The sequence below is a fragment of the Rhinichthys klamathensis genome, unplaced genomic scaffold, assembly GCF_029890125.1.
Source record: "Rhinichthys klamathensis goyatoka isolate OS25496 unplaced genomic scaffold, OSU_Roscu_1.1 h1tg000306l_1, whole genome shotgun sequence".
NCBI classification, from domain to species: Eukaryota; Metazoa; Chordata; class Actinopteri; order Cypriniformes; family Leuciscidae; genus Rhinichthys; species Rhinichthys klamathensis.
The window spans coordinates 402974-415711 of record NW_026606825.1 but is presented as its reverse complement, the minus strand read 5'-3'; the positions used below and the strand labels follow the sequence as shown (position 1 = coordinate 415711).

The 12738-nt window shown below is 44.9% G+C and overlaps 2 non-coding genes and 2 pseudogenes across 2 annotated transcripts; all 4 read right to left on the bottom strand.

Moving 5' to 3' along the window:
• Positions 1-879: 879 nt before the first annotated feature.
• LOC130104257 (U1 spliceosomal RNA) lies at positions 880-1037 on the bottom strand. Its single transcript, XR_008809466.1, has one exon. It is a non-coding gene; the product is annotated as a U1 spliceosomal RNA (small nuclear RNA).
• Positions 1038-1245: 208 nt separating this feature from the next.
• On the bottom strand, positions 1246-1423 carry LOC130104274 (U2 spliceosomal RNA; annotated as a pseudogene).
• A 6681-nt stretch (positions 1424-8104) lies between these two features.
• Positions 8105-8268, bottom strand: LOC130104268 (U1 spliceosomal RNA). The gene has a single exon (XR_008809473.1). It is a non-coding gene; the product is annotated as a U1 spliceosomal RNA (small nuclear RNA).
• Positions 8269-8663: 395 nt separating this feature from the next.
• Positions 8664-8836, bottom strand: LOC130104294 (U2 spliceosomal RNA; annotated as a pseudogene).
• Positions 8837-12738: the final 3902 nt, after the last annotated feature.

Genomic DNA, 12738 nt, shown 5'->3' with positions numbered 1-12738 from the left:
GGATGCTAGTACCCGCCCGGTCTACAACATCACCAAGGCTCGCCCCGATCGGCCCCAGGGTGGCGCTGCAGCGATCAAAAGTACGAAATGGCTCGTAACTCCTCGACCGTCCGTCGCAGACCCAAGTGTCTTACATGACCGGAATCCTTGGCTCGGGCCGAACAAGACGCACGCCTCGGATTGGATGGTCGCGCTGGCGAGATTTTCGGGTATTTTGGATTTTCTGAAAAACCTACTTTTGCACACTAGTCCTAGGTTTTTTGCCCGATCTGACCCAAACCGGTGCAGAAAGATTCTCTGGAGTCTGACTGCCAACAGTGATCGTGAAAAAAGTCGGAATTTCCATTCGCGTTGGCGACCGGACGCCAAAACGTTGGGAGTTGGCGAGGCGGGCTTTACTTAAATGGCTATAACTCGCCAACGGAATGAGACAATTACACCCAACTCGGTACACCTGTGTACGGGCTCAGCCTGTGGTCACGTGAAAAGGGATGCGGCGACTGGCCACTTGGTGGCGCTGTAAACAGAAAAAACAACAACATGAATACGGCCATAGACGGCTGTATATCACATGATGTTTCACACATGCACAAGGTATTCATACCATATGATAGACCTCCTCATTACGAACAACTTTGCCTCCAGGACAACTGCTGTGAATCAAATCGTTTGTTAAATATTGGAGATTATTTGAAGAAGAATAAAACAAATCCATTTAAACAAAAAAGAAAAAACCTCCTTTCACAGAGGTTGTTTTATATCTCCCGATCAACCACTGCAGTTAAAATTATCTGGACTTCCTAGGTCATCAACTATCAGAAGAAGAAGAAGAAAAACATAAGTGGAACTTTAACAATCTGCTCTTTTAACCAGTGTGTCCAGGGGAGAGCGCGTACGCAGTCCCCCACTACCATAAATTATGCAGTCGAGATTCCCACATTTGGGGAATTCGCAGGGGTCAGCACAACCGGAGTGCAATGGCCGAGCCATTTTTTTGTTGTTTTTGTTGTTTTTTCATGCTCCGGCTCCGTGAGCCAAAAATCTATTAATATCTATTAATACGCAGTCCCCGGATAGTGGACGAATCAGATATTAAACGGATAGGAACAGAGTTTTTTTTTTTTACACCACGATTCTACCTTTACTAGTATAGTATATGATCACCTACAACACGACAATACACACTACTTCCATTAACACCTGCTGCCACATAACACCAAAACATTTCTTTCATTGAACACTTTAGGGGGGTGCACCGTTCCCAGAAGTACTGCAATACCGGGTCGATGCGTGGAGTGGACGGAGCAAGCCCCTATTCCATCTCCCAGCTCCAAAAAGCAATTTAATATATGGTGCCCGGGTAGGGCACGTATCAGATATTAAACTGATAAGAACAGATTTTTTTCTTTCGAAAAAAGTTTATTGTCACAGTTTTTCCATTATTTCCATTTCCACATTTTTTTTTCCTTTCTTAAAAATCACATGTTTTAAAACAAAAATTACATATTTAACGTTTAAAAATCAGTTTTGTGTGGTGTGTAGTTTAAAAGTCCATGTATGTTGATATTTGTTGTTTAAAAGAAAGTTAAATGGATGAAAATAAATGCAATTAAAACTGTAAAACAAATAAAACATGCCAAATAAAACATCTCTTGTACAGGATCGAGGGTGAGTCCCTATCAAGATTGTCCATTCACTCCAGGTCTCCAGAACAGGCTCCAGACTCCCCGCTTCCGGTGCCCAGCGGAGATCCCCTCTCCTCCGGCCCGCTGGCCCGCTGTTCCCGTAGCCGGTGTGGTGAGGGTGCATCTACGGGCGGCCAGGGTCGGTGGCGGCCGGGACCTTCCCCGTGTGGCCCGGCCCCCCCATCCGAATAACGACGTCCGGCGCCTCCTGCAGCGTTGATTTTATCAGTTGCTCGCACGCGTGGAGGGGCACCGTAACGCGTTTCCCCACCAGCAGGTTTCTGGTGACCCAGATGGCATCCTTGATCATGTTTAGGGTGAGCCAGAGCGAGGAGAATTGGGGTGATGTAAGCTCCTTCAAGCCCTGACCCACCCCCAGGATGGCGAGCTTGTAGTCCACCTGGGCCCCACCCGCTGGCAGGCACGGGAAAAACAGGGGGCCGGTCTTGTCCCACAGGTCCCGCGCAGCGCCGCACTCCCAGAGCAGATGGTAGACGGTCTCCGGGGAACCACATCCGGACCGTGGGCAGGTGGAGTTTTTGGCCATGCCTCTGGAGTGCATGACCGCCCTGACCGGGAGGATCTCATGAGCCACCATCCACGACAAGTCTTTCAGCCTGTTCTGGAGAGCTGGGTGGGCTGAGTTCCTCCAAACGTCTTTGGCCTCACCTAGTGTGAAAAAGAAAATGGCGAAGTTTACAATCATAATTTAAAAGAGTGATTGGTCGCCAGTTTCTCAAGTCAGTCTTGTCCCCTTGTCCCCACCTAGTGTGAGGCCTGGAACCGGACTCACCGATTCCCGATCCTGCACAAGAGAGATAAGAGACTTATGGTTAGTTAAAATGGTGGCATCATTTGTCTCTAAAAGATATTTCTTTAAAAATTTCTTAATAAAACTATGCTCTTTTGACAAATTAAAAGACACTGGACTTTTAAGATCAATGGGTAAAATTCTCAAAGTTCTTAGGTATGACCCCATCCAGAATCGGGTCATGGCTGCTGTCTTGTGTTCTCTGGATGGGGTCAGGGCGTATTGGATGTGGAGGGCGGCAAAGCGGCTGCCTAAAAACAGGTGGGGGTCTGGGAGGCCTTTCCCGCCATTTTCTTTTTTCTTTTTGACGACCTCCCTCTTTAGTCGTTCCCACTTGGACCCCCACAGGAAATAAAATACCGCCCTCTCCAGCTTGGCCAGGAATCGTCTTGGGGGACTAAAAACAGAACAGACAAGTAAAATTAGTGGTAAAATCACTGCTTTAAAAATTAAAATCTTGCCTTCAAACGTCAATTGTCTCAGTCCCCAAAAGCCCAGTCTTTGCCTGACTTTCCCTAACATGTCAGTCCAGTTTCCTTGTCCTCCACCCTCTCTGTCAAATTTTACACCTAAAATTTTCAAATCATTGTCTTTAAAATCCAAATCTAGTCCAACTGTGTCTACGTTCCCCCACGGCCCGAAGAGCTGGGCCTCGGACTTACTCCTATTGAGCTTGGCGCCCGAGGCCCGACCGTACCAGTCAGTCAAGTCCATTGCTCTTCGTACTGATAAAAGGTCAGTCGCTAAAAGGGTCACGTCATCCATATATAAAACACAAGTCGCCGTCAGTCCACCAGTCCCTGGGATGTCTAGTCCTTTAATCCATTTATCCCTTCTCAAGATTTGTGCCAGTGGCTCAATACAAGCCACATACAGAAGGGGAGATAAAGGACACCCCTGACGGACGCCGCTGTAGAGTTTTACAGCTTTGGATAAATGCCCGTTAACCAAAATTCTGCTAGACAGATCGTTGTACAGCAGTCCCACCCAGGCTATGAACCTCCCTGGAAACCCCATTTTACCCAGTACCTTAAAAAGGAACTGGTGCGAGACGCGGTCAAAGGCTTTTTCGAAATCTAAATTTAGGACTACTAGCCGAATGTTTCTGTCTCTCGCAAAACAGATGGCGTCTCTGATCAGTACCAGGCTGTCCGTGATCTTCCTGCCGGGCACAGCGCATGCTTGATCCAGGTGGATTACGTCCTCTAAAACAGTCGACATACGTGTAGCTAAAATCTTACTAAAAAGTTTACAATCATAATTTAAAAGAGTGATTGGTCGCCAGTTTCTCAAGTCAGTCTTGTCCCCTTTTTTGTATAGTAATGTAACTATCCCTACTCTAAAGCTGTCTGGAAGTCTGTCAAGAGTCTCAAGTTCTTTAAAAACTGTCATTAAGTCGTGTGCTAAAATGTCCCAGAAAGTCAGATAAAACTCAAAGGGGAGTCCATCCAAGCCTGGGGACTTCCCCTTTTTAAAACCTTTTAGCGCTTTGTGCATTTCTAAAGGAGTAAAATCTTGGGATAAAAGCACATCTGGACTCTTTAGCTTTTTGTCTAAAAACCCTAAAACTTCCTCTAAGATGCTATTGTGTACCTCTTTAGTGCTGTATAAATTATTGTAAAAACTTTCAATTTCCCCTAAAATCAGATCTGTTGTATTTGCCTCCCCACCTGTAAAAGTTTTTAAAGTATTAATTGACCCTCCCCGTGATATTGTCTTTTTAAAAAAATATCTAGTACACTTTTCCCCTTCTTCTATTTCTCTCTCCTTACATCTTAAAATGACACCTTTACTCTTTGTTTCGGACAAATCTGACGTTTCTTTCTTTAATTCTTTAATTTCTTCTGTAAAATCCAATCCACTGTTTAAAAGGTTAAAATATCTCTGCAGTCGTTTTTGCAGCCCCATCATGCGTCTTTTTTCTTTATTCTTTTTTTCTTTTCCAATTTGTTTAAAAAACCTTCCTGTCCTTTGTTTCACCATCTCCCACCACTGTGCACGTGAGTCGAAAAAAGTCTTGGAGGGTCTGCCATTGGCTGAACTGCTCCCTATATTCACTAATCACTTCCTCATCCTCTAATAGGGAACAGTTCAGCTTCCACAGCCCTCCCCCTACAGTCACACCCGTGGGTAGTGAAAGGGTGCAGGAGAGCATCATGTGATCAGAAAAGAAGAGGGGGCTCAATGTAGCATCGGTCGGCGGGCAGTCCCTTGTAAAAACATAGTCAATTCGAGAGGCTCTGGCGCCATCACCACTGAACCAGGTGAAGCCCTCCTCTCTTTGATGCATTGTTTTAAAGCAGTCAACTAACTTAAAATCTTTGACTATATTTTGTAATAAAACCGATGTCTTGTCGACCTTTAAATCCTCTCCTACCCTCTTTCTATCCTGTCTTGATAAAACACAATTAAAATCCCCTGCTACCACTAGGGGAGCCCTACCTAGCATGTGGGGCTGCAGGTCTTCTAAAAGCTCATACCTGTTGTTTTTACCTGTAAAACCATACACATTTAAAATGTTAAAATCCTTACCTAAAAAAGTCAGACTAGCTAAAATTGCCCGCCCGTCCCTCACCACAGTGCTGCCCTTCACCAAAACATGGGGATTTTTTATTAAAATAGCAACACCGTCATTTTTGTTAAAATTGGACCCACTCCAGATGGAAAGTCCTGGGGTCCAAATCTCCTCCCACTTCCTGTAATTTGTTAAAAAAGGCAGACCACATTCTTGCAATAAAAACACATCTGACTTAAAAGATTTTAAAAAGGATAACACACTCTGTGCTCGTGTATTGCTCTTCACACTTCTCACATTGATTGTGGAGATAGTGAGAGCCATGAGCAGTATGGTTAAAAGGGTGTGAGACATTTAAAAGCAACCAAGGGACTACAGAGATATAATTAAAATCATGTTATTTCTTGTTGCACTTGCCTTCCCTTTTCCCCAGATGAGCTGGGATCAGGGGGGCAAGTGCTTGACGCCTCAGGGCTCGCAGAGTGGGCCTCTTGCGAATCCTTTGGCGACGATGTTCTTAGCTTGAAATGCAGAAAGGAGACTTCATTAGGAGATTCTGCGGGCCACATACGGGCTAGATCTTCCAGGGGGGAACTATCTAGCCGATGCGCTACCCGCAGCTTTTTCTCCTCTGTTTGAACCAGAGGATATCTCGCAGTTCTTTTCTGCACTTGAGCATTGGGGAGCGAAACATCTGTTTCACTCCCACTCGTGGACACACTAACCTCAGACACGGTTACTAGGGAGGAAGCCATTTCCTCCTCTTCATCCTCCATACTGTCTTCTTTTTCAATTTCATTTTGAGGATTGGCTTCCTCCCCCTCACCAACTGCCAGAATTGACTCCGCCCCTGTGGCCGCCCCACTTCCTCCTTCCTGTCCAATCCCTGAGGCTGGCTGAGGGTTTGAATTTCCCGCCAAAACCTCGGGGCCCGCCTCCTCAATTGTTTGTTCTTTGGGTGGGGCGGCCATTTTGTAGCTTTTTAACTTGTTGGCAAAACTTTTAGGGCAGTCTCTGTAGAGATGGGATGATTCTCCAAAGAGGTTGCACTTTCTGCCATTTTGGCACTCTTCAAAAATGTGCCCAATTTCTCTGCACTTCCTACACACTACTTCTTGGCATGCCTCGGCGAGATGTCCAAGTTTGCCACACTTGCGGCATAGCTTGGGCATCCCTTGGTAATGGATGTAGCCTCTATTCTCTCCCAACACAATCATAGAAGGTATTTGACTCAGGCCATGGTAGCTGTTGGGATCTGCCCATTGTTTAATGGGCACTCTCCACGCACAGCTCCAGATACCGTCTTCATCTAAAACCTTGACTGGTTGTCCACGAATAGAGCAATATCTTGCCAACCACACAGAAATATCTTCTCCACTAACTGTTTCATTAAACATCCTGACAATCACAACTTTCAGTGAATTATCAGTCAGTTTTTCCACAGTGAACATGGAGAAATTGGCTTTACACATTTCAAATCGAGTCCAAAAAGTACTTAGTAAGGAAGCAGAAGCAAAACTCACATCAAAACCATGGTTCAGGGGCAGAGTCAACAGGCAGTTTATGTCCACAACCTTAAAACCGAGTAACTGTTGGATGCACTTCCTAGAAAAGTCCAGTCTGGACATGACCGGGAGAGCGCTATCCTCTTTTGGTTTAAATTTAAAACGCACGCTGTGGTGCCTCCTCGTGCCGGCACGAGCAGCCGACATGTTGGAGGCACCACCAGCACGCTGCGGCTAAAACCCAACAATAAATATACAATAAATAAGTTAAAACCTGCTTACCTTAAAACAAGAAGATTCCTCGTAGAACGAGTCGTCACTTAAAAGCCGCTTGTCAATGTACCTCCTGAAGGGTGTGTGTCCCGTGTGACAAGCAACACACGAGACCAAGGTCCCACAAGAGGCGACCGCTGTCTCAGACGTCTGACCAGACCACTTGATCTTAGCCAAAAGGCCGAGAAGCGATGACACAATGACGCAGAGGCGGGGGAGCCGGCAAAAGCCACGCCCACCTGGGCCGCGGCGAGAGGGTCTAAGGTCGCCAACAAACAAGCTCAGCTCAGATTGGTTGTCACACCGAAAATGGATCACAACAGAGTGCACAACACGACACTCTGGAGTGCAACCTGGGATTTTGGATCATCAACATTCTGCCCTAAAAGTGAGCGGGCAGACCAAAGCGTACGTCGTAGAGACTTGAAACTCTGACGGATGCTAGTACCCGCCCGGTCTACAACATCACCAAGGCTCGCCCCGATCGGCCCCAGGGTGGCGCTGCAGCGATCAAAAGTACGAAATGGCTCGTAACTCCTCGACCGTCCGTCGCAGACCCAAGTGTCTTACATGACCGGAATCCTTGGCTCGGGCCGAACAAGACGCACGCCTCGGATTGGATGGTCGCGCTGGCGAGATTTTCGGGTATTTTGGATTTTCTGAAAAACCTACTTTTGCACACTAGTCCTAGGTTTTTTGCCCGATCTGACCCAAACCGGTGCAGAAAGATTCTCTGGAGTCTGACTGCCAACAGTGATCGTGAAAAAAGTCGGAATTTCCATTCGCGTTGGCGACCGGACGCCAAAACGTTGGGAGTTGGCGAGGCGGGCTTTTCTTAAATGGCTATAACTCGCCAACGGAATGAGACAATTACACCCAACTCGGTACACCTGTGTACGGGCTCAGCCTGTGGTCACGTGAAAAGGGATGCGGCGACTGGCCACTTGGTGGCGCTGTAAACAGAAAAAACAACAACATGAATACGGCCATAGACGGCTGTATATCACATGATGTTTCACACATGCACAAGGTATTCATACCACATGATAGACCTCCTCATTACGAACAACTTTGCCTCCAGGACAACTGCTGTGAATCAAATCGTTTGTTAAATATTGGAGATTATTTGAAGAAGAATAAAAAAAATCCATTTAAACAAAAAAGAAAAAACCTCCTTTCACAGAGGTTGTTTTATATCTCCCGATCAACCACTGCAGTTAAAATTATCTGGACTTCCTAGGTCATCAACTATCAGAAGAAGAAGAAGAAAAACATAAGTGGAACTTTAACAATCTGCTCTTTTAACCAGTGTGTCCAGGGGAGAGCGCGTACGCAGTCCCCCACTACCATAAATTATGCAGTCGAGATTCCCACATTTGGGGAATTCGCAGGGGTCAGCACAACCGGAGTGCAATGGCCGAGCCTCGCCCTGGGTGAACCACCTTCCTGATCATGGTGTCTCCCCTGCCAGGTAAGTATGAATTCCCAGGCCTTCAGTCAGAAGCACCCTGTCCCTCTTCGCAATCCTCACCAACGGTTTGACAATCAAACACACACACACCCCTGATTCAACTCATCAGCTCGTTAGTAAAGACTCCAAGAGATAAGAGAGACATCAAAAATGTGCAGTGGCGGGCTTTTTTGTTGTTTTTTCATGCTCCGGCTCCGTGAGCCAAAAATCTATTTAATACGCAGTCCCCGGATAGTGGACGAATCAGATATTAAACGGATAGGAACAGAGTTTTTTTTTTTTACACCACGATTCTACCTTTACTAGTATAGTATATGATCACCTACAACACGACAATACACACTACTTCCATTAACACCTGCTGCCACATAACACCAAAACATTTCTTTCATTGAACACTTTAGGGGGGTGCACCGTTCCCAGAAGTACTGCAATACCGGGTCGATGCGTGGAGTGGACGGAGCAAGCCCCTATTCCATCTCCCAGCTCCAAAAAGCAATTTAATATATGGTGCCCGGGTAGGGCACGTATCAGATATTAAACTGATAAGAACAGATTTTTTTTCTTTTGACATATTTTTATTGTGCCATTTCATTCATTTATACATCATTTCATTTTTACAGAATGTTCACATGCTTTTTTGTTCTTTGTTCTTTTGTTTTTGAAGCGATAAAACAGTTCCATTTTCCCATGTACATATATATATATATACATACACATACACACACATATATATATAAATACATACACGTATACATATATACATATACAGTACATATTTTTTTAAGTAAAAGAAAAGCATTCTGTTAAAAATAAAAAAATAAGTAAGGAATGAATAAAAAGGTAATAAATAGAATAAATATTACAGATAAAACAATAAAAAAAAAAAAAATAAAAAAATAAAAAAAAAGCTCTCTCTTCCATTGTACAGGAGTGGGTATGTCCTTATAACCATTTTTAAACCTCCACTCAGCTCTTCAGAACCAGTCCCAAGGACCCGACCCTTCTGGGCCCGGAGGAGATCCTCTTGAACCGAGGCGCCGCTGCTCCACCTAAGATGTTGGGGGGCATCTACGGGCAGTCAGGGCTCGTGGCTATGGGGACCTTTTCCTGTGAAGCTCTGACCCCCACATCCGAATGGCGACATGCGGTGTAATCCTGCAGCCTTGACTTAGCCAGCTGGATGGTGGCGTGGAGGGACACCTGCATGCGCTTCCCTACCAGTAGGTTTCTGGAGGTCCAAATGGCGTCTTTGATACAGAGGATGGTGAGCCATAGCTTTGATGGTGTTTTAGCTGGTGTTTCATCTTGGCTCACCCCTCCTCTCCCCATAGGGTAGTCTGGGACCCCCCCTACTGGCAGGTACGGGAATTGCTGGGGGCCAGCTGTTGCCCACAGGTCCCTCACAGCACTGCACTCCCAGAGGGCGTGCCTCACGGTCTCGGGCGCGCCACACCCGGGCCGCGGGCAGATGGGATTCTTTGACATGCCTCGGGAGTGCATCACGGCCCTGACCGGGAGGATCTCATGGGCAGCCATCCAAGCCAGGTCTCGGTGTCGGTTATGAAGAGCTGAGTGGGATACATTTCGCCAAACCTTTTGGGCTTCACCTAGAGTGAGCCCGCGCACTGGACACACTTGTTCCCGTTCCTGCACAAGGGAGAGGATAGAGCGGTGGTTGGTTAAAACAGTCACTCTTTCTTTTTCCAAATTAAAATTCTTTAAAAACTTTTTTATATGAGTGTATGCAGGGGGTTGGTCAAATGCAAGTGGTGTTGTCAAGTCTGTTGGTAAAATATTGATGGATCTTAAAAAAGACCCCACCCAGAACCGGGCCATGGCTGCTGTTTTGTCTTGTCTGGATGGGGTCAGGGCATACTTTAGGTGTAGTGCAGTGTATTTGGCTCCTAAAAACAAGTGAGGGTCCGGTACGCCTTTTCCTCCATTTTTTGGTGCTTTCTTCATAATTCCTCTTTTTAGCCTCTCCCACTTGGACCCCCACAGGAAATAAAACATGGACCGGTCCAGAGATACAAGAAAGAATCTAAGGGGAAAAAAAACAGAACATAACAATAAGAACAGTGGTAAAATCACCGCTTTTAGAATTAAAACCTTCCCTTCAACTGTCAGCTGTCTCAGTCCCCAGAACCCCAATTTTTTCCTCACTTTTCCCATCACATCATGCCAATTTCCACTCCCTCCCCCGTCTCTGTCAAATTTTATGCCCAGTATTTTTAAGTCTGTCTTTTTAATAGTGATGTCCAGTCCAACAGTCTTGCTAGGTTCCCATGGGCCATAGAACTGTGCCTGGGTCTTTTCTCTGTTCAGTCTAGCTCCAGACGCTTTCCCAAACCAGTCTGTCAAGTCCATGGTCCTCTGTATTGATAAAACGTCAGTGCATAAAAGGTTAACATCATCCATATATAAAACAGTCTTTGCAGTCAGTCCTCCGGTCCCGGGTATGGTCAGTCCCGTTATCCACTTGTCCGTTCTCAAGACCTGCGCTAGGGGTTCGATGCAAGCCACATACAGGAGAGGAGATAACGGACAGCCCTGACGGACACCGCTGCGTATATCTATCGCTTTTGAAAGGTTCCCATTAACTAGGATTCTGCTGGTTATGTCCCTGTACAGCAATCCCACCCAAGCTAAGAATCTCCCAGGAAAGCCCATTTTCCCCAATACTTGAAACAAGTAATGGTGCGAGACTCTGTCAAATGCTTTTTCAAAATCTAGGTTTAAGACTATCAGCCGAATATTTCTGTCTCTCGCATAACAGATGGCATCTCTTATCAGTACGAGGCTGTCCGTGATCTTCCTCCCAGGGACGGCGCAGGCTTGATCCGGGTTGATCAATTCTGCTAAAACTGTTGACATTCGTGTTGATAAAAGTTTACTAAAAAGTTTACAGTCAAAGTTTAAAAGGGTTATAGGACGCCAGTTTTTTAAATCTGTCTTGTCGTCTTTTTTGTGTAAAAGTGTCATTATACCCATTCTAAAACTGTCTGGAAGTCGGTCGAGGTTATCAAAGTCATTAAAAACACCCAGTAAGTCTTGTCTTAAAATGTCCCAAAAGGTCAGATAAAATTCTAGAGGGAGTCCGTCATCTCCAGGGGATTTCCCCTTTTTAAAATTTTTTAAGCTTTTGTCCATCTCAAGGAGGTTAAAATCATTTGTCAGACCTGCACTATCTTTTACAGTTTTCTCTATAAAGGTTAGTGTTTCATTTAAAATACCATCATCAATTACCTTTTTTCCATAGAGTTCCTCATAAAAACTTTCTACTACTGTTAAAATACCATTTGTGTCTGTCATCATTTCTCTTTCTTTGTTTCTCAATTTCACCATTGCTCCACCTCTATTAAGTATTTTCTTAAAAAAGTATCGTGTACATTTCTCTCCCTGCTCTATTTCCTTTTCTTTACTTCTCAGAATAATTTCTCTACTTTTAACTTCCGCCAATTCAGACATTTCCTTTTTGACGTCTTTTATTTCATCCTTAAAGTCGAACCCCTGATTAAAAAGATGAAAGTAGCGTTGTAGCCTCTTTTGCAGTCCCACCATTTGTCTATATTCTTTTCCTTTTTTCTTTTTCCCTGCCCATCTAAAAAAAGTCTTGGTCTTTCCCTTCACCATCTCCCACCACTGTGCTCTTGAATCATAGAAGTCTTGTAGGGTCTGCCAATTGCTGTACTGCTCCCTGTATTCTTTTACTATCTCCAGGTCTTCCAACAGGGAGCAGTTTAGCTTCCACAGACCTCTACCTGTTGTCAAACCGGGAGGAAGTGATAGGGTGCAAGATAGCATAGTGTGATCAGAAAAGAAAAGTGGGGTTAATCTGGCATCCAATAAAGACCAGTCTCTGGTAAAAATATAATCAATGCGGGAAGCTCTGGTGCCATCACCACTGAACCAGGTGTGGCCCACATTGTTGGGATGCATGGATTTGAAAACGTCAGTCAGTCTAAAATCTTTTATTATATTTTGCAGTAAAACTGTAGTCTTGTCCTTTTTAAAATCTTCCCCTGCCCCTTTCCTATCTTTCCTCTGTAAAACACAATTAAAATCTCCTGCGAAAATTAAAGGAGTCTTTCCTAGTAAGTGGGACTGCATATCTATTAAAAGGCTGTATCTGTCATTTTTTTCTGTGTTCCCGTAAAAGTTTAAAACATTAAAATCCCTCCCTAAAAAAGTCAAATTGGCTAAAAGGGCCCGTCCGTCTCTTAATATTGTGCTCCCTTTCACCAATATTTGTGTGTTTTTTATCAGGATGGCTACTCCGTCTGCTTTATTTTGATTTGAACCACTCCATAAGGAGGGTCCTTGCTGCCATTGGTCTTCCCACTTCTTGTAGTCTTTTAAAAAGGGTAAGGCACATTCCTGTAGTAAAAAGACATCAGAGGGTTGTGTACTTAAAAAATTTAAAACTGTTTGTGCTCTCATTTGTGACATCAGGAGGACATCATATAATTTTCAGT